We start from the raw sequence: 21,666 nt of genomic DNA on the forward strand, positions 1-21,666 counted from the left end.
GATTTAGCTAATGGGTTCTGGAGTATACCAATCAATGAAGCTAGTCAAGCCAAAACAGCATTTACGTTTAAGAACACGGCATATGTGTGGACACGGCTCCCACAGGGTTTTTGTAATAGCCCAAATGTGTTTCAGGCGGAAATGATAAGAATCCTTGAAGGTATTGATTGTATGATATACATTGATGATATATTCTTCTCTCATGACACTGAAGAAGAGCATCTAGCAGCAATTGCGAAAATTCTCAAACGATTGAAGGAACATGGGTTACTGATATCCTAAAGAAAAGTCAAATAGGGCGAAACAAAGTCAACTATCTGGGATTTGAAATAGAGGAGGGACGAGCCCTAGCGGAAAGTTTCAAAAATAAGATTAGTCAAATTGCACAACCCAAAAGCAAGCGACAGCTGCAACAAATTGTAAGATTATGTAACTATGTGAGAGGGCATGTCCCTGATTATCAAGCACGAGCTCAACCCATTTACAAAGTGCCCAACCCATTTACAAAGTGCTCAACCCATTTACAAAGTGCTCAACCCATTTACAAAGTGCTACAGCGAGATCCTTTTGAATGGAAGGCAGAGGACCAGGAAAATTTAGAGAGACTGGTCAAAGGTATCAGCCAAGCCAAAATCACCGTGGCTAGAGATCCCACATTAAAACTCAGAGTAGAGCTGAGAGCAGGGATAAAAATAGGGTCTGTAATTCTAGCAAATGATGGAGGCGAGATCATTTCGTATTACACCTCTGCCTTCTCACCGACAGAAATAAAATATACTGCAGAAGAAAAGATACTAACTCTTATGAGAAAATATCAACTTGAGATAATGACCATAGCTCAAGGAGCTAAGACGGTAATAGTTACCTCGTTACCCGCAATAAAAGGAATTATGAAAAAGGACATTGAAACTGCCCGAGCTTATAACTCCAGATGGGATGCCTGGTCTGCAATGTTGTTAAACACAGATTGGGAATATGAGACAGAAGAATTACCAGAACTGTATATAGAGGATCAAGAAACGATTCCCCAATATCCTCAATTTGAAGGAAAAAGGATAACTATATTTTCAGATGGAAGTAAGACTCAACAAATGGGTGATCAGGCGCGAGCAGAATATATAATTAAAAGCGATACAGAGGAACTCGACAGGAAAGCTTTTTCTGTGATAGGAACTGCACAGAAAGCTGAAGTAGCAGCAGCCGTTGCTGGAATAAAAGCAGCTGTACAGATGGGGCATAGGAAGTTGCGATTGTGTACAGACAGTAAGTACGTACAGACCACGATCGAGGTCGATCTAGACATATGGGCAATTTGTGGTTGGACTAATATGAGAGGAAAAGATGTCAAACACGAATCACTGTGGAAAAAATTCTTTGAACTAAGAAAAGATTTAGACATAGAGGTCACACATGTCAAAGCACATACATCAGGACAGATGTGGGAGGAGCAGGGTAACAGAGAAGTTGATGAGCTCGCTAGAAAGGGAGAGAGTGCTCAAGTTAACCTGCTCATATTACCTAATAAAGAATGGCCCATAGTAGGGATTAAACAAGCCGTGCCTCCGACAGAGGGAGAGGCATTGGTTCGGAAAATACATGAAGAGAATGGACATTTCTCTTCTTATGTAATTAAGAACCAGTTGAAACAGAATAGGTTACATATACCCAAGCTGAAAGAGGTAGTGAAGGGAGTAGTTGAGAACTGCTCACAATGCCAGATGATTAATACACCACACGGCCTGTGGAGTGCTGGATTAACTATAAGGTCGGGAGTACCCTGGGGAAGTATTTGCATGGACGTGGCCGGTCCTGTAGTACGATCCACAGGGGGGCACCGATACTTACTGATAATAGTTGATTCGTGCACTGGGTACACCCTTATCCATCCTCTGCGGCAAGGTACGGGGAGACAGATTCTAGCCAGGCTAGAAAGCACAGTAATAGCAATAGGAAAACCCAAAGAAATTAGATCAGACAATGGAGCTCATTTCAAGAATACCATTATCAATAAATGGTGTATCAAAAACAATAGAGAAAGAATATTCTCCCCACCCTATCATCCCCAAGCAAATGGGATAGTAGAGAGGAAGATACAAACAGTGAAGAGATTGATAGCTAAAACTTGTAATAGCAAGGATTGGGATCAGAACCTCATAAAATTACATGAGCAGATAAATGACTATGACACTACGGGGGGGAATATGAAACCAAAGAAACAGGGAGACCAGTAGTAAATACCGCTCCTCTGTGCCCCCTACAGGTAGGAGATCAAGTCAGAATAGATAGGGTAGAAAAAGTGTTAGATAAAAATACGGTAGAATTGGAAAAGGGAGGAATAACCTCAGTAGCACAGTGTAAGAAAATATAATGGAGGTAGGACCACATAAATGTTTACTGCCTAAAAGCTTGTTCCCTAAAGTCTGTGTCAAGGTGGTCAGACAGACAGATGGAACATTTAGAGTTTTAACAGCTAGAAAAGGTCATGACCTGGCACAAAATGGAGGCCAGAAATTAATAAAACCTTGTCCAGTGCTGGAAGATATTAAAGGACCAGGCTGTTGCATCATGTGTTCATGTAATGAGTTAAGGCCAGGATATCAGGGACCTGGTGGGGCAAGAGTACCCCCAAAAATAGAGGGGTTACCAGGGGAAGCCCTATGGGGAATGACAACCCAGACAGGGCATTCTCCAGTAGTGAGGATGCACAGATTAGTGGTCTGTGGACAATGCAGAATTAGCATTGCGACAAATACCACTTTCCTCATGGCCAGAGAGATATGGCCTGAGAAGGGGGGGCAGCCTAGGAAAAAGGGGAAGGGGAACTTGTTACATGTAATGAGTGCAGAGAACTCACTTTCGAGGGATCAGTTGTAGCAGCAGGCCTCACTCATGCAACTTTGCACTTTGTTGTATGTAATGTATTTCTAACTGCAATATTTAAGTATTGTAAAAACAACTAAAAAGTGAAGCTGTAGGTATCTTATGTGTGAGTGATCTAAACAAATGTTCCTATAGTATTTCACAATTACTTGAACCAATGAGTTTGGAAATGCTTCTTTGGAAAAGATTTCTTCAAAGACATGAATGCGCAATGCATGTTTTGAACAGGCGAACAGGCTGTGTTGCAAGTGCTTACCTTTTTGAGTCTTGTGGTTTTATAAATCAGAATATTTTTTTAGTGCACACACATTTCCTCATTTCTACTATTGCTTCACTATTGCGTTCAACTTCTCAAAGTCTTGCAGGGAACATGGCGGAGCATTGCAGACGATGGCAACCTGAGCGGTGGTGGTTTCCGGGAACACGCTCTGCACACGACACGCGCAATAACCTCTCGCTGCGATGACCGCCAGTGTGTCAGCATGCTGGAGACGGGTTCAATCCGAGCTCCTCTCCCCCCCCCCCTTCCCCCAGAGCATTCGACACAATGATGAAAACTTGCAATTAGCTAATATGGGTGACGAGCAGAGACATCACAGGCAGCCTGTGGCCTCGTGGCTAAGGTGCTTCACTGGGACAAGGAGGTTTTGTCGTTCAAGCGCCAGTGTAGCCACAATAAAATCAGTGCAATTCTTGGGCCCTTGAGCAAGGCCTTTAACCCCACATTGCACCAGGGGAAATAAAAGCATCAGCTAAATCATTGTCATGGAATGTAACATACTAGGAAAAGGCATCAACTCCCAATTAGCCAATAACAGTGGAAACAAACAGAGAAATGAAACGGGAGCTAGCGCCGGAGCCGGGAGGCTCAATGGGAGCTTTGTGTGCTTTATTTATCCCCCCCCCTCTCCCCCCCTCCCTCTCCAGGCTGCTGAGCGCTTTACTGGAACTGGTCCAGGTGACGGTCTGGCGTTCCACGTTGCGTAAACAGCGAGAGAGAGAGGCCGTGCACACGGTCCAGGCACCGCCGCTTTGCATTGTGGGTAATGAATGAGCAGGTAACTGTGTAGGGGCAACATGGCTCAGGCAGTAAGAGCAGTCGTCTGGCAGTCGGAGGGTTGCCGGTTAGATCCCCCGCCCGGGCTGTGTCGAAGTGTCCCTGAGCAAGACACCTAACCCCCAAATGCTCCTGACGAGCTGGTCAGCGCCTTGCATGGCAGCCAATCGCCGTTGGTGTGTGAGTGTGTGTATGAATGGGTGAATGAGAAGCATCAATTGTACAGCGCTTTGGATAAAGGCGCTATATAAATGCTATCCATTTACATGGTTTGACCAGCTCAAGCTATGTTTTAAAACTGTTGGTAGCTGGTATTTCAAGCTGGTTATAGCTGGATTTTACACCAGGGCTCATAAGCTTTTTTTTTAGAACAGGCGCACACCAAAAAAGCTTTACGCAACTCATGGGTCACAGGAGCAACTGAACATCTGAGAAGAAAAGACTTACACACTCACACTCACTCACACACACACACACACTCACACACTCACACACTCACACACACTCACACACACACACACACACACACACACACTCACACCCACATTTTCATGGCTCAATAAATGACCCTGATTGTCTTTGGAGCACGGAGTGAGTGCAAGTCTTTTCTCTTCTAGCTTTATAAACACGGTCCTGATGCACATACAGACAGCCGTTTGAAACCCAGCAAAAGAAAAAGAGGAAGCCATGGTGTCATTTCGTAATGGTGTCATTTTGCCAACCACTGTCAAGACAGCAAAATCCCTTCAACGCAAACTAAAAACACACCTTTTCAAACTGTACCTTAGTCTTCCCTCCTGATTTCCCCCGCCCCCCTTTCTGATATCCCTATCCCTCTTGTCTAACCCCCCCCATTGTGTGCACTCACTCACCGTCTGATGCACACAATGTGACACACACACACACACACACACTCACTCACACACACACACAAAGAAGTTGGTTAGACGGAGCAGGGGCCAATCCCTCCTGGAGCAATGCGGGGTTAAGGGCCCTGCTCAAGGGCACAACAGCTGCAATCAAGCAGTAGGTCATGGGTTGCCCCAAAAGGATTTTAACATGTGCAAAACCTTTTAGCACACGCAAAACCAATAACACGACCATTGGTCATGGTATTTGTTCGCACCAATCAATGGTTGTGTCATTAGTTGAGCGCGTGCTAAAAGTCTGAGTAAGTCTGGCCCTTAGTTAAGGTGCAACAGAACCCGTTGAACCTGGCTTCTGCAGACACGGGTTCGACCCAGTTTGGTTTCCTCTCTTCTCTCCTCTTCTCTCTATGGATGGCCTGTAGCGTAGTGGTTAAGGTAAATGACTGGGACACGCAAGGTCGGTGGTTCTAATCCTGGTGTAGCCACAATAAGATCTGCACAGCCGCTGGGCCCTTGAGCAAGGCCCTGAACCCTGCATTGCTCCAGGGGAGGATTGTCTCCTGCTTAGTCTAATCAACTGTACGTCGCTTACTTGCCGTCGCACAGCTCGTTCTCCTTCAGTGGTGAATTGATCCTCGATCGGGCCACAACATGTATAAACCAAGGAACAGTAAAAGGGAAGTAAAAAGTTGTTGTGTCCAATCTGCCTCCACACCCTCCTGTGACTATAAGAGTCTGGAGACGTCCAATATCATTCTGTTCTTGGGACTGTAGACAGCTTATATGCACGTACGGACAATTCCAAGTTGATTTTGGCTTTATAAAAGGAAATTGTGCACCGGTACGTGTACGCAAGTTTTTATGAATCAGAATATTTTTTTAGCGTACCGAGACGCCTAGGCGGGCTCCTGCACGGCTCTCTCCAAGGTGCCGGTCCCTTAAATACGTACGCGGGAAATATTCACCGTGAATTACTTGCCGTCGCACAGCCCGCTCTCCTCCAGTGACGTGCTGATCCTCGATCGGGCCACCACAACATGTAGAAACCTATTTGAGGAACAGTAAAGTGGAAGTGAAAGAGTTGTTGTGTCCAATCAGTCTCCACACCCTGCTGTGACTATAAGAGTCTGGAGACGTCCGATATCGTTCTCTTCTTGGGAATGTAGACGACCTGACAAACACAGGTGAGAATGTGGCTTTGCACGATTTCTCTTCATTCTGAATGCATTATTTAGCTGTTCACGGTTTCATGCTCATTCATAATTATACTACCAGATCGATGTTACTGATCGCTTGTTTCACATTATCAAGAGAAGTTTAGATAAAAACAAAACTTATTCATATCAGTTTTGCCTACCCGTGTAGCTAGCTGGTTTTGCAAGTCTAGTTTTGCAAGTCTAAATCTCCTGAGCACTGAACCCATGTTTTGTACGCAGGTTTCCCAGAGGCTCCAGAGCACTTTCCTCTGCCTCCTTGGATTCCTTCCTTTTTCCAGACAGGCAGACGGTGAGTGTCTGAGAGATTTCTGCGTTCGTACTGGCGGGAACACAATATGAGCTCAGAGAACGGGAATATACAAGGACCTGACTACACCACCGAAACCACACGGGAGGGAACAATGCCCAACCTTGAGCGAGATGTGCAGGGTGCAGAGGCAGGGAGGTCTCACTGTCTGCTCGAGGCATTGAGCGTGAGAGAGAGAAGTCACAGTATGGGGAGATTAATCGGCATGAAGGCGATGAAGCAAAATAAACTTGCGGAAGACTGTGTCATGTCACGATCTGTTCACGCTCACGGTCCCACGGTGGTGGAATGACCTCCATGTCAGAACGGCAGAGTCTCTGACCTCCTTCAAGCGCAACTGAAGACCCATCTCTTAAGGCTACACCTTTCCCTCCCCAATTACCATGATTAGCCTTAGACTGTAATGGCACTTATGTATATATATCCTTACTTGTATAGGTATTGTTGTTTTTATTGGCCGTTGTATTGTTGTATTCTAGCTGCCAACTGTGGTATGCTAGTTTGAAAGTTGATTGTACTCTTCAAGGGTTCTGAATTTCTGTATGTTTACGCTAGGACTCGGAACTGTACTGTCCTCTCGGGTCCTCTTGGCACTTGTTCTTGTGTTTGATTTGCACTTTGTTGTACGTCGCTCTGCATAAGTACGTCTGCTAAATGCCATGTAATGTAATGTAATGTAATGTTACACTCTGTAAAGTGTCTCATAAAAAATGCAAAATGAAAGGAATACCTTTTTTTGTATCTATAGTGGCATCTGTGGTGTTATGGGTCAAAACTGACTTTTGTTAGGAAAAAAGGTCAAACCTTTATTTTGTTCAAAATAACACATTCAAATAGAAAATAAACAAAAGGGTTGCTCAAATCACATAGCTTTGTTATGGTGTCTGTATCTTTGTCTGTAGGTTTTCTCTGTAGCTTTGTCAGGGTGTCTGTATCTTTGTAGCTTTGTCATGGTGTCTGTAGCTTTGTCTAACTTTGTCATGGTGTCCACATCTTTGTCTGTAGCTTTGTCATGGTGTCTGTAGCTTTGTCTGTAGCTTTGTCATGGTGTCTATATCTTTGTCTGTAGCTTTGTCATGGGGTCTGTAGGTTTGTCTGTAGCTTTGTCATGGTGTCTGTAGCTTTGTCATGGTGTCTGTATCTGTCTGTGTGTGCTTTGTCATGGTGTCTGTAGCTTTGTCTGTAGCTTTGTCATGGTGTCTGTATCTTTGTCTGTAGCTTTGTCATGGGGTCTGTAGGTTTGTCTGTAGCTTTGTCATGGTGTCTGTAGCTTTGTCATGGTGTCTGTATCTGTCTGCTTTGTCATGGTGTCTGTAGCTTTGTCTGTAACTTTGTCATGGTGTCTATATCTTTGTCTGTAGCTTTGTCATGGTGTCTGTAGCTTTGTCTTTAGCTTTATCATGGTGTCTGTATCTTTGTCTATAGCTTTGTCATGGGGTCTGTAGGTTTGTCTGTAGCTTTATCGTGGTGTCTGTATCTGTGTGTGCTTTGTCGTGGTGTCTGTAGCTTTGTCTGTAACTGTCATGGTGTCTGTATCTTTGTAGCTTTGTCATGGTGTCTGTAGCTTTGTCTGTAACTTTGTCATGGTGTCTGTATCTTCGTCTGTAGCTTTGTTATGGTGCCTGTAGCTTTGTCTGTAGCTTTGTCATGGTGTCTGTAGCTTTGTCTGTAGCTTTGTTATGGTGTCTGTAGCTTTGTCTGTAGCTTTGTTATGGTGTCTGCATCTCCATTAAGCGCCAAACAGAGTTCTTGTATGATGCTCTGCACATGCAGTCAGTCAGCACTAAGGCTCTTTCAGAAGCAAATACACGGACGACTGCACTCTCACTCCCTCACTCACTCACTCACTCACTCACTCACTCTCACTCTCTCACTCACTCACTCACACTCACTCGCTCTCTCGCTCTCTCGCTCTCACTCTCTCACTCTCACTCGCTCTCTCACTCACTCACTCACTCACTTACTCACTCACTCACGTTTGGTGGTTTGTGTGAGAAGGAGCAGCTGTCTGGCAGTGCAGTGTGAGAAGGAGCAGCTGTGTGGCAGTGCAGTGTGAGAAGGAGCAGCTGTGTGGCAGTGCAGTGTGAGAAGGAGCAGCTGTGTGGCAGTGCAGTGTGAGAAGGAGCAGCTGTGTGGCAGTGCAGTGTGAGAAGGAGCAGCTGTGTGGCAGTGCAGTGTGAGAAGGAGCAGCTGTGTGGCAGTGCAGTGTGAGAAGGAGCAGCTGTGTGGCAGTGCAGTGTGAGAAGGAGCAGCTGTGTGGCAGTGCAGTGTGAGAAGGAGCAGCTGTCTGGCACTGCAGTGTGAGAAGGAGCAGCTGTGTGGCAGTGCAGTGTGAGAAGGAGCAGCTGTGTGGCAGTGCAGTGTGAGAAGGAGCAGCTGTGTGGCAGTGCAGTGTGAGAAGGAGCAGCTGTGTGGCAGTGCAGTGTGAGAAGGAGCAGCTGTGTGGCACTGCAGTGAGAAGGAGCAGCTGTGTGGCAGTGCAGTGTGAGAAGGAGCAGCTGTGTGGCAGTGCAGTGTGAGAAGGAGCAGCTGTGTGGCACTGCAGTGAGAAGGAGCAGCTGTCTGGCAGTGCAGTGTGAGAAGGAGCAGCTGTGTGGCACTGCAGTGTGAGAAGGAGCAGCTGTGTGGCACTGCAGTGTGAGAAGGAGCAGCTGTGTGGCAGTGCAGTGTGAGAAGGAGCAGCTGTGTGGCACTGCGTGTTTCAGAGGTGAACCGCAAGTCGCGCTCACTCTCACAAGCCAGCAGCAGCGGTCATTTATGAGCAGGCTTGTACATGGTTTGAGAATTAGAAATGCCAAGTAAACACAGGCAGCGAGACGGCCGTTTGCACGAGGACCTGTCCCATCTTTTATGCCCCGGCCCCTCCTGCGCTGCCCTTCTGGGCCCCAGATTCAGGGGCGATGAGTCTCTGGGCTCCCTGGCCCCAGATTCAGACTGCACCCGTTTATAATGACAGCAGCTCCAACTGGGCAGGTTTCCTACACTGATCCTGGATCAGCTGATGTACCGGTGATTATATAACCCACCGGTTATGTAAAATAAAGGTTTAAAAACTTTATTCAAGGTGAGTGGGGAGGCCTGAATCTATCTGTACCCTCAAGAGATAAGACACAACCAGAGGAGAGGGTGAGAAGCTAGAGTGAACATGGCCCTCTTCTGGCTGAAAAATAGAATTGCACCTGTGAAAGGAACTAATGAGGCTTGGTTCACCCATTCACACGCACGTGCACACGCACACGCACACACACACACACCAAAGGCAATAGGCTGCCATGCAAGGCAGTAATCAGATAACTAGATAGTACACAATTTATAGGGAACACCAATAGGTTGAGAAAGAAAAACACATTGCATCTGCGTGCGTGCAGAGCCTGCCCCCTTGTGGCCACGTAGAAAAATAACCACTCGATCTATTTTGCATAAAGCATGATTTCACCGTTTGGATTCACACAGAGCGGCAACGTTTTAGGTGTAATAGGCAAATTAACAATGCAAAGGGACTACTGGAGATATGGGCTTACATTATGCCTCGATTATTTGATTTCAGAAATACTAAAATTAGTAAGCCGTAGGCTAATATGTAAAGCAAACAAGGACATAAAACAAACACATCACAAGCATAGTGCAAATCAGGACCGACAAACATGTTCAAATACAATTTTTTTAATAGAACTGTGCTTCTAAACATTTTTATTGGCATTCCCATGTACAGGAACAACCAACACGTACAATTAAGAACGGATTCATTTTGATTGTCCTGGGTCACGTAAACCAAAAACTCAACTGGAGTCCCAGCTACCCTGTTCAATACACCTTACCGTCCTTCATTATGGGGGGGACCACTAATGGGGGGGTTGTGAACAACGTGCCAATATAATATCCGTGTTGTTGACAAAACACGAGAAACCTGACGTTTCCAAACCGTCGATATTTGCGACGAAGATTCCAGATTTTGTTTTTGTAAACCCTATGCTGAGGATGTGAAGGAAGGATTATTTCAGCTATCTGGCAACCCTACCTAAAAAAGCGGGCGGGGCACGCTCTCTTGAACGTGCAGTAGGAGATTCAGACCGAGATTCAGACAGATCAAAGGAGTTATCAAGCGGGGTGATGTCATATTTGGAAGACGTGTACACTGATATGGTGATTTTTGGTACACATACATATTTGGTTAACAACACATCAAAACGATACATCCAAGTACGTACATTTGAACTACAGTATCTGATAGTGACAAAGTGAACAATGAACATAGTTTTTTTTTTTATAATTTGAAAAATCAAACAAAACCGACTTGGGATAATTACCATGCGAACATGCTAATGCGTCCCATTGGTTCCAAATCAGGCACATTAATCATCGTACACTTCAAATCCGTACCAGTTCATTAAACTATAGATATATTCATCAATAAAAAAAAATGCAAATAAAAAAAACCATATTATTATCATCTTATATTTTCATCTAAATATCAAGTTCGTATGTAATAATATCCAGGATTATCAAACAGATCAGTTATTTACACAAGAGAGCTGATACAATGAGCTCAGAGAACAGGAATATAGGAGGACCTGACTACACCACTAAAGGCACACAGGAGGGAACGATGCCCAACCTTGAGCGAGACGTGCAGGGTGCAGAGGCAGTGAAGATCAAGCGGACGGGGAGGTCTCACTGTCTGCTCGAGGCATTGAGGGTGAGAGAGAGAAGTCACAGTGTGGAGAGACACATCAGCATGTAGCTGATGAAGCTAGAATCTTGTGGAGGACTGTGTCATGTGATCTGTTATACTCTGTAAAGTGTCTTCTGTGGAAGAAATACCATATTAAAGGAACATTGTAAATCATGCTGTCCCTTAACCTTCATAATTTGTTAGAAAGTCACACACACCTTTTGTGTTGGTGGGTTGAATTTGTTCCAATACTGTTTTTTACCTCATACTGTAATGAACTTATATCAATTCATAACCCTACAATCACTTCCTAAACCATGTGCCTTACAATATACCACTCATTTTTAGGAAAAAAAGTTAAAAAAAAAATTTTTTTAAACTGTAAAAACTGTACAAAATTGCAATGGTCAAATAGGCCCTGGTCCTTATCTTTGTTGTGCAGGTAGCAGTTGAAACTGTACTTCCCTCGAGGGTCTTTCAGCGCACTTATCCCTGGTTATGGGTATGCACTTTGTTGTATGTAATGTATTTCTAACTGCAATATTTAAGTATTGTAAAAACAACTAAAAAGTGAAGCTATAGGTATCTTATGTGTGAGTGATCTAAACAAATGTTCCGATAGTATTTCACAATTACTTACTTACAATTACCAATGAGTTTGGAAATACTTCTTTGGAAAAGATTTCTTCAAAGATATGAATGCGCAATGCATGTTTTGAACAGGCGAACAGGCTGTGTTACAAGTGCTTACCTTTTTGAGTCTTGTGTCTAAGGTTTTGAAAACTGAGCAAAAACTGTAATTAAGGGTGTCTCTTTAACCATTTATGGGTAAATGTGGGAGTGAACTAGGCAGTGTGTTGGGCTTATGCACGTACGGACAATTCCAAGTTGATTTGGGATTTACAAAAGGAAATTGTGCACCGGTAGGTGTACGCAAGGTTTTATAAATCAGAATATTTTTTAGCGTACACACATTTTCTAATTTCTACTGTGACGGCCCTCTCGTATCCGTTTCTGGTTTTTATTTTTGCTTATCTTTCAAGTGGCTAAAACACCTGCCATTCCTGCAGTTGGGGCTTGCTTCCTCCCATGCTGACAAGCACTTTGTTTGACTGACTAACATTTGCATTTGCTATTACACGTATCCATTCACATTCATTTTTTTCATTTTATGCATATAAGTACATGGCACATAGCTCTACACACCTCATTACCCATTTTTTGTATTTTTGTTCTCTTGTATTATTACATTCTATTGTTTTGTCACTCATTAGACTGGTGTGTGTCCTTTATGTTATGATTTAGGAGCGATCATAGCATAATGGGGGCTCATCCGGGATCCTTTTTGATCCCTTTATTTTTTACTTGCATTGCGAGTTTGAATGCCTTATTTCGCACTAAGGCGGTTTTGGCATCTGTTCATATTTGGTCGCCGCGACGTTGTTGTTACTTTCAGGTAGCTTTGTTCTTTGGCATGCGTAAGTACTCACCTGATTCCTTTTGGTAGGACTCGTTTCGTGTCCGTTTGTTTGTATTATCTGGATTTGCTATCTGGATTTGTTTGTGTTTTTGGATTGGCGTAGCCTACTTTCCAGTGGTCTAAGCTACTGTAACATTTTGGAACAGATGCCCATAGACACGCATTGGTTTATACTGACTAGTTCATGCTTGTTTAAATTTATTTTGATCGTGGGAGTGAAGAATAATTATTCTAGTTCCAGTTTCGTGAGTTGGAGCTATCATCTCTGTTCCCCGCTGCTCCATCCTTCCGAGGACCGGTGAGTGTTACCATACTAGTGTGCAATTAAAGTATTGATTTGTTCTGATAATACTTGTGTAATAATTACTGGTGCTTAAAGCTATATTCCCCTGATAGGTTGAGCGGCACGGCCGGGAGGCCTGTCGATTTTTTTATTTTAGTTTGTTATTTTCGGGTTGTCGTGACGGTGAGGGCACGCTCCGACGTTACGGTGGTAACTTGGTTATTCATTGTGCGTACGGTTTCAGCGTTTAAAGCCGCCTCGAGCCGTAGGGACTCCCAGAAGACTAGGGTTGATCAGGTAGATTTGTGGGGAAAGCGCCTTCAGTTTTTTTATGCACACTGTTTGGCTGTCTTGTTTTTTCCGGTTGGGTGCAATAGCGGAGAGTAAAGAAGAGGGAAATAATTTAATTAGTCCTTGGGCCAAACCATTTTTCAGTACCATCTGGGTGGGCAAATTCTAGATGTGATTTTTTTAGTCCTATACATCCCTAGATTATGTTTTGATATGATAGACCTTTTGGTTTGGCAGCTTATTAGTGGTTATCACCTCCTAAAGGTATGGACTGCTTTCGTTCAAAACCGGAGTTTTGCCAAAAAAAGTCCCCTGCCATATTTTGCTCCCCTTCGCATGATTCGCTTGTGGGTCGGGCTGTGGGGGTGCTAGAGACATGAGCCCGCAGTTATTGTTATGCGCCTGACTCACTTTTCCGCACCTACCCCCTACCGGTGAATGCCTCATTTTTGCGGTTTTCCGGAGGTATTGTGCAGTAGGTGCGGGAAAGTTACCATAGCTCAGCGTAGGAAGCTCTGATCGACTCGGGGTTGGTATCTGCGTGTTCAGGAGACTCAACATGTCTCTATCAACCACAGCCCAACCACAGCCCGAGCTACGAGCAAATAACGCGAAGAGGAGCAAAATATAGCAGGGGACTTTTTTTGGCTCCACCAGAAAAGTTAAAAAGGGTAAAACATTTTACCTAATAGATATCACCATGAAACTTCCTCAGTTGGTTACTTACATAAAGACAATTATTTTTTTGTATTAAAAGTTTTCAGAATTTCTATGTTTAAATATGCAAATGATGCATTATCTACTTAAAATATGTGTTAATTTGCATATCTTTCCAGAACATTGGATAAAGCCAGTAATTAATTACTATACATCCCTAGATTATCTTTTGATGTGATAGACCTTGTTGGTTTATCCACGGACCACAGATACATTTATTTAGCCCACAAGGCAGTGAAACCTGTAGGTGTATGGAGTCCCAACAGTCAACCTATATAATGTTTGAAAATATATTTTTCATTTACATCTTAAGAACATTTATGATACCTCCTCTTGTATAGCTTACCCTGTACCTGGGATAATGGTTCAGTCCAACCAATGTAGGGCTGAGGAAGATGTATATAAGCTGGTCATTCTGACCTTGGTGAGAGAGAGTACAGCGTCCTGTGAGGCTGTGGAAGTGGTTTTGATTTAAATTATATTTGTAGCATCCCAGGGCTGCAAATTTATGTTTCCTGATTTTTGTTGGTTATTTTTGGTTAATAAAACCACTATCTAATTTGCCTCATGACTCCCTTCTTCAGCACACCAACATCTTCTTAATGAAGTTTTTCCAGTGCCAGTCACTCACACTAGCATCTCTTTAAGTAGTACTATTATATTGTGTATAAGACAGGCCCCTACTGTATAACTTATCAATTGTTACTTGTAGCCTCCAGGCCACTATAGGTGTCACTGTTACCTCTTCATTCACATCTTGACCTGTTGGATGCCAGAAACTATTTGTACTTTTTACTGTATTAAAAGTGACATAGATTTTTCTTCTGTCCTGATATTTGCAGGAATAGTCTAACAATAGATTACTTGAAAAGTCCAATCCCATTTAATTTCTCACATAACATATTATAAACCAATTGATTGCTATTGCTACACAATGCTTCATTAAGTAATAGGGACAAAAGCAATACATGATGAGATTATTTTTGTGGTGGAAACATTTATTAACATCCACATTTGGTGCACATTTATTAACATCCACATTTGGTGCACAGCAGACGAAGGGAGGTGAAGATCCTGTGGACAGAGTAGAATACACAGTAAGGCAGGAGCGCAACCACAGACCAAGATCACAATATGAAACACTAGGAATACATTACCACGGGATGAAGCAGAGGTGGGGGTGTATTTCAGCACAGATCATTATCTGCATCATCATCCACATCTGAGTCTGTCAGATGTGCAGCAGGCTCTTCCTCACTGTGTTGGTTGGCACAGGTTTGTAGTTTCCACAGGTTTGTGCACTTCAGGCCATTGTTGATACATGTGCACTGTGGTGGTTTGCACGACCTCACACACTTCCAGGAGAGAAACTGCAAGACAGCATCTGGTGCTGGGGAACCGCGCATCCACTGGATTTCCAGCTGCCCTTGGTCATCTGTGGTCCACCCGTGGTCCTTGGGGCTTGGTACAGATGGCTGGGTTTGAAGAGACCGTCTCCAAATTGCAGCCTGATAGTTGGCCCGAATGGAATGCATAAATAGGCAATCCTCACAAGGTGGAAGCTGGCTGGACTCGACCTCTCCACGTCTGGTGCAGAAAAGTTGGTACCGAAGAAGGTTGACAGATGTTGTTTTTGTAGAGGGTACATACATGCGCCATGTGACTTCCTGCAGCTTCTTGAAGAGCTCATCGGAGACATCCCAAGTACGACCGAGCTCAAGGAAGGCGTCTTGGTATGTCCTGTCTGACTTCAACTGTTTGAGGGTGCCCACTTTCCCACGTCCTGCAAACGCGCTGACAGTGTCACAGCCAGTGAATCCATGCATGCCAATCAAGGCACCAGCAACACTATCGCCAAGCGATTGGCATAGTTTTGTGATGTCCAGGAATTTTGTCCTGTTGTGTGTGCCACATTTTTGGTACACTCTGCATGGGATGTCCTTGCTCAAACCCAGAGTCAACACCAGAACATCTGTGTCGTCAGCCGTGATGATCACCGCCTTGTAGCCAGACTCTGCTGCATGGAGAGCATGCAATTGCATGCGGGTGTCAGCTTCCTCCTGAGAGGATTTGAGCTGTGTTACCTCCTTCCACTGGGTCTTGCTGATTTTGAAGCAGACTTCTTCACAGGTAACATATAGGGTCTTGTCTTGTAGTTTATTTCTGTGATTGAGGTTGGCATGTCCGAGAATACACGCATAGTATTTCGTAGCGCGTATTGGCTCCAAACTAGTGGTTGCAAATGAAACCTGTTCAATGGATTACCAAAAACTTTTGTGGGTTTGAAGCACACTAAGCAAGCTTTCTTCCAAAGGTAAGTGATATGAACCAGCTGCTTTTCTTTTATTGATAAGCCGTCATGAAATGTCTGGTTTTGAGGAGTGGAAAATCACAGGCTGTGAAGACTGTGGGCAGACCGAGTGCTACGACGTGTATTATGCTTATTTGTGTCACTTTTAGACCTTATATTTATGTTGTGGTATTGGTTATGGAAGTTTTGAGAGACTGAACGCCGGTGAATTCAGCGTTTTTGTGACGAACTGGATGATTTAATCACGACATACATGGTAGTCCACGGCGGCAGTCTTTCCCCTGCCATCCTAGGATTAGGAAATCCAGCGGTTCAGCTGCGTGCAAATTTCCCAAACATAGGATGTCAGTCTTTCCCGGGGAAACGGGAACATAGGACCCTTTTTCGTGAAACCAGGGAACATAGGACCCTTTTTCGGGAAACAGGGGAACATAGGACCCGGGGAACATAGGAATGACCCCGTTATGAACTAGCCAGCTAACTAGCTAGCTATACATTACCGCTAACTCTAAACTAGCTTGCTAGCTAAAGTTACCCAAGGTAACTTACCTCTAAATATGGATCTGGCTGGAGATAAATTAATTCATTTGAGGGGGTAAACACACACTTTATTTGTTTTAAGTACTTTGAACAAATTACTTACCAACAAGGCATCTGCCTATGGTCCTAGCGGTCACCAGCCACTAGACTCACTCACTGAACTGAAACCTGGACATAATCAAAAAGGGTTTATGTATTGTATGTGTTATTATCCATATTCTAAAGGTTTGTACAGGGGGGCTTGCTTAGATTACTTTTAGATTTTTTTTTACAGATTAGATTTCTATTCTGGAAAGTTATGCAAATTAACACATATTTTAAGTAGATAATGCATCATTTGCATATTTAAACATAAAAATTCAGAAAACTTTTAATACAAAATATAATAGTCTTTATGTAAGTAACCAACTGAGGAAGTTTTATGGTGATATCTATTAGGTAAAATGTTTTACCCTTTTTAACTTTTCTGGTGGAGCCAAAAAAAGTCCCCTGCTATATTTTGCTCCCCTTCGCCTTATTTGCTCGTAGCTCGGGCTGTGGTTGGGCTGTAGTTCATAGAGACATGTTCTTTATGCGCCTGAGTCTCCTGAACACGGAGAGACCAACCCCGAGTCGATCAGAGCTTCCTACGCTGAGCTATGGTAACTTTCCCGCACCTACCGCACAATACCTCCGGAAAACCGCAAAAATGAGGCATTCACCGGTAGGGGGTAGGTGCGGAAAAGTGACTCAGGCGCATAACAATAACTGCGGGCTCATGTCTCTAGCACCCCCACAGCCCGACCCACAAGCGAATCATGCGAAGGGGAGCAAAATATGGCAGGGGACTTTTTTTGGCAAAACCGGTTTTGAACGAAAGCAGTCCATACCTTTAGGAGGTGATAACCACTAATAAGCTGCCAAACCCAAAAGGTCTATCATATCAAAACATAATCTAGGGATGTATAGGACTAAAAAAATCACATCTAGAATTTGTCCACCCAGATGGTACTGAAAAATGGTTTGGCCCAAGGACTAATTAAATAATTTCCTTATTTCCCTCTTCTTTATTCTAGATTACTTCCTAGGTTCAATGAAAAAGACGTTGATACTTTATTCTATTTGAGCGTGTAGCTGATACTTTGTTCGAAGAACACTGATGCTTCAGTGTATTTTTACTGGGAAGGCTCAGGAAGCGTATTCAGCACTAACATCTGAACAGTGCTCTAACTATAACATCGTCAAATCTGCTGTTCTAAAATCCTATGAATTAGTTCCTGAGGCTTATCGCCAAAAATTTAGGAATTATGAGAAAGGTGCAGGGCAAACGCACGTTGAATTCGCTAGGGAGTCATTAAGTTTTTTTTTTTTTTTTTTTTTTTTTTTTTTTGACCGCTGGATTAAAGCATCCACTGTTACTACATTTGAACAATTACGTGATTTACTGGTACTTGAGTAGTTTAAGAGTTCTGTTCCCGACCGCGTTGCTACTTATGTTAATGAGCACAGTGCAGACGGCAGCGGACGCAGCTGTGCTTGCTGATGAATTTGTGCTGACGCATAAAAGTGGGTTTGGAGACCACCGTTTTCGTAGCAATGCTTGTAACAAAATTGACTTGTCAATCTCAATCAGAAGATTCTTCTGGTATTGGTAATGATGCAAATGCAGTTGAGAAAAAGATTGATCGTAAATCAACTGGGAAAGAGCATAATGGGGTTTGTGCCTATTGTAAACAAAAAGGACACTGGATTAGTGATTGCCCGGTTCTTAAAGCCAAAAATAAGTCCGCTCAATTTAGGGTTGTTGCTTTAGCAGCCCCTGTGCCATGCTCAAGTAATTTTATTGACACTCCTAAGGTGACCCATTGGAAAATTCAGGATCCTGCTCATCTATAGAGGTTACTCCATGTATAGAGTTTTCTCCATTTCTCACTAAAGGTTTTGTATCTCTTGATGGTAACCCAGTGAAGCAGGCTGTTACAATACTGAGGGATACAGGGGCAACTCAGTAATTTCTTTTGGAGGGTATTTTGCCCCTTTCATCAAACTGATATTGGACGCAGTGTGTTGATACAGGGCATTGAATTAACCTATGTGAACGTTCCATTACATGAAATTAATCTATCTTCTGATTTGGTCAATGGCAAGGTTGTAGTGGGTGTGCGCCTCTCCCTGCCAGTCGAGTTACTTTCCTTTTAGGAAATGATTTGGCTGGTGGAGCTGTGTGGAAAGATGTACAGCACCCTCTAGAGTTTGTCTCTGTCCCATGCATGTTTACGGAGGTGGATGTGAATGCGCGGAGGTACCCAGAAGTGTTTTCGGCTTGTGCCATTACTCGGGCTATGAGCCGTAACAGCATTAAGGCCCCTGTTGACCATTTAAAAAAGGAGTATCCCTGTTCATTGATTGATCTAAGTGAGACCTTTCTGGTAGACCCAGTGGAAGCAGTTTCACCTGTGGACAAAGCCTGAAAGAGCGAGAACTGATCTGGTAATCAGTCCCCTGTCTGTTTCTTCTCAGGAGTTTCTCTGATCAGAAAGCCAATTCCTCATTGGCTGTCTTGTTCGGCAAAGTTTTTTTCTGAGGATGAGTTGAATTCTAGCTCCCAGGGGTATTTTTTTCCAAGATGCCATTTTGATGCGGAAATGGAGTCGGCCAGGCTTTTCTGATGAGACAATTAATCAAATTGTAATTCCTTCTAAATTCCGAGAACAGATTTAGAAAATTTCCCATGACGGCCTTGCGGGTCATCTAGGTGTTAGAAAAACGTATGACTGCATTTTACGGCATTTTTTTTTTGGCCAGGGTTAAAAAGGATGTAGCCTTTTTCTGTAAGACCTGTCACACATCCCAAGTTACTGGTAAGCCTAATCAATCTACTAAGCCAGCACCTTTGTATCCTATTCCTACAGTAGGTAAACCTTTTGAGCACCTAATTACTGACTGCATTGGACCTGTCCCATGTTCAAAATCTGGCAGTGCAGCTTGCTAACTGTGATGTGCCAAGCCACTAGATATCTGAAGCCTATCCGTTGCGTAATATCACCTCTAGGTCTGTAATGAAGGCTTTGATCAAGTTCTTGACCACTTTTGGCATACCTAAGGTGATCCAAAGTGAAAGTTAGGAAGGCTTGCCTTGGTTGATGGCTGCCAGGGAGGTTTCACAGGAGAGCACAGGTTTCAGTCCAAATGAGCTTGTGTTTGGGCATATTGTTCGTGGTCCTTTGGTCCTTTCCCTCTTGGCTGGCCTCCCAGCGTCCGCCATCAGACCCCTCCAACTTATCCAGAATGCAGCAGCTCGTCTGGTCTTCAACCTTCCCAAATACTCACGTCACCCCCCTGCTTACTTCCCTCCACTGGCTGCCTGTCATGGCTCGCATCAAATTCAAAACATTGGTGCTAGCCTTCCAAGCAGTTAAGGGGTCTTCCCCAGCTTATCTACAAAAAAATCATCAGACCCTACACCCCTGCCAGACTTCTTCGTTCAGCCTCCACAGGCCGCTTGGCACCTCCCCCTCTCCGAACCTCCACCTCACGCTCACGACTACTGTCTGTTCTGGCTCCACGGTGGTGGAACGAACTCCCCGTTGAGGTCAGAACTGTAGAATCTCTCCCCACCTTCAAGCGCAAGCTGAAGACACACCTCTTCAAGCAGCACCTCTCCCCATCCCTCCCTACCTCCCTGTGAACCTTAATTGTTGTCTCTGTGACTTGCTTTGTGTATCGGTATTTTTAGTTGGCTAGGTAAGCAGTGTTTGGATAGTTAACTTTGGTCACTTTTGCTCTGTTTGTTTCTTTGTTACGCAAAAAAAAGAAAAAAAAAAACCTTCCCGTAATTGGTTCTGCTTTTCAGGCAAAATTTGTTGTTCCGTATATTATTGACCGCTGTGTTTCAGATCTGGATTATTTGATTCTAACCCCAGATGGATAAAAGAAAAAACAGCTTTGTTACATCAATTTATTGAAGCCCTATTATCAATTTATTTTTGGGGTCTACAGATGGTCTTCATGCCCCCATCATGTGCATCTACGTGGGTTTACTGGTTGGCAAACGCAATATGAGCTCAGAGAACGGGAATATAGGAGGACCTGACTACACCACTAAAGCCACACGGGAGGGAACGATTCCCAACCTTGAGCGAGACGTGCAGGGTGCAGAGGCAGTAAAGATCAAGCGGACCGGGAGGTCTCACTGTCTGCTCGAGGCATTGAGGGTGAGAACGAGAAGTAAAAGTGTGGAGAGATACATCAGGATGTGGCTGATGAAGCAAAATAAATGTGTGGAGGACTGTGTCATGTGATCTGTTATACTCTGTAAAGTGTCTTCTGTGGAAAAAATACCACATTAAAGGAATATTGTAAATCATGCTGTACCTTAACCTTCATAATTTGTTAGAAAGTCACGAACACCTTTTGTGTTGGTGGGTTGAATTTGTTCCAATACTGTTTCTTACCTCATACTGTAATTAACTTATATCCATTCATAACCCTACAATCACTTCCTAAACCATGTGCCTTACAATATACCACTCATTTTTAGGAAGAAAAGTAAAAAAAAAAAAAAAATAGGCCCTGGTCCTTATCTTTGTTGTACAGGTAGCAGTTGAAATTGTACTTCCCTCTAGGGCACAGGTGTCAAAATCCAGTCCTGGAGGGCCGTAGTGTCTGCTGGTTTTTGGGGTGTTCTGGGTCCATTCAAGTCATTGAATGGTTAAAGTATCCACACGCCTTGTTCTCAAGGCCTTAATTGGCCTTAATTGGCAGCTGATTGAAAGGAAACCACAAAAACCCACAGACACTGCGGCCCCCTAGGGATTCAGTTTGACACCCCTGCTTTAGGGTCTTTATAGAATATTTTCCCTAGTTATTCTATGTTTACCTTATTAATCAGTATGCTTATCTTTTGTTATTCTATGTATCAGTATCTGTACTACTTTGCACTAACACAACATTGAAGAAGTACACTGAAGTATGATATTTGCACTGTATTGTATTCTTTTTTCTATATTCCCAGCATTGATATTTGCACTGTATTGTATTCTTTTTTATATATTCCCAGCATT

The 21,666-nt window shown here is 43.6% G+C and overlaps 2 long non-coding RNA genes across 2 annotated transcripts; both read left to right on the top strand.

The window, feature by feature from the left end:
• Positions 1-5,898: 5,898 nt before the first annotated feature.
• LOC133136649 (uncharacterized) lies at positions 5,899-7,195 on the top strand. The gene is made up of 2 exons (XR_009709547.1): positions 5,899-5,990; positions 6,243-7,195. It is a non-coding gene; the product is annotated as an uncharacterized LOC133136649 (long non-coding RNA).
• Positions 7,196-12,272: 5,077 nt separating this feature from the next.
• Positions 12,273-20,872, top strand: LOC133136653 (uncharacterized). Its single transcript, XR_009709550.1, has 3 exons — positions 12,273-12,480; positions 12,718-12,780; positions 20,603-20,872. It is a non-coding gene; the product is annotated as an uncharacterized LOC133136653 (long non-coding RNA).
• Positions 20,873-21,666: the final 794 nt, after the last annotated feature.

The sequence above is a fragment of the Conger conger genome, chromosome 9 (genome assembly GCF_963514075.1).
Source record: "Conger conger chromosome 9, fConCon1.1, whole genome shotgun sequence".
NCBI lineage: Eukaryota > Metazoa > Chordata > Actinopteri > Anguilliformes > Congridae > Conger > Conger conger.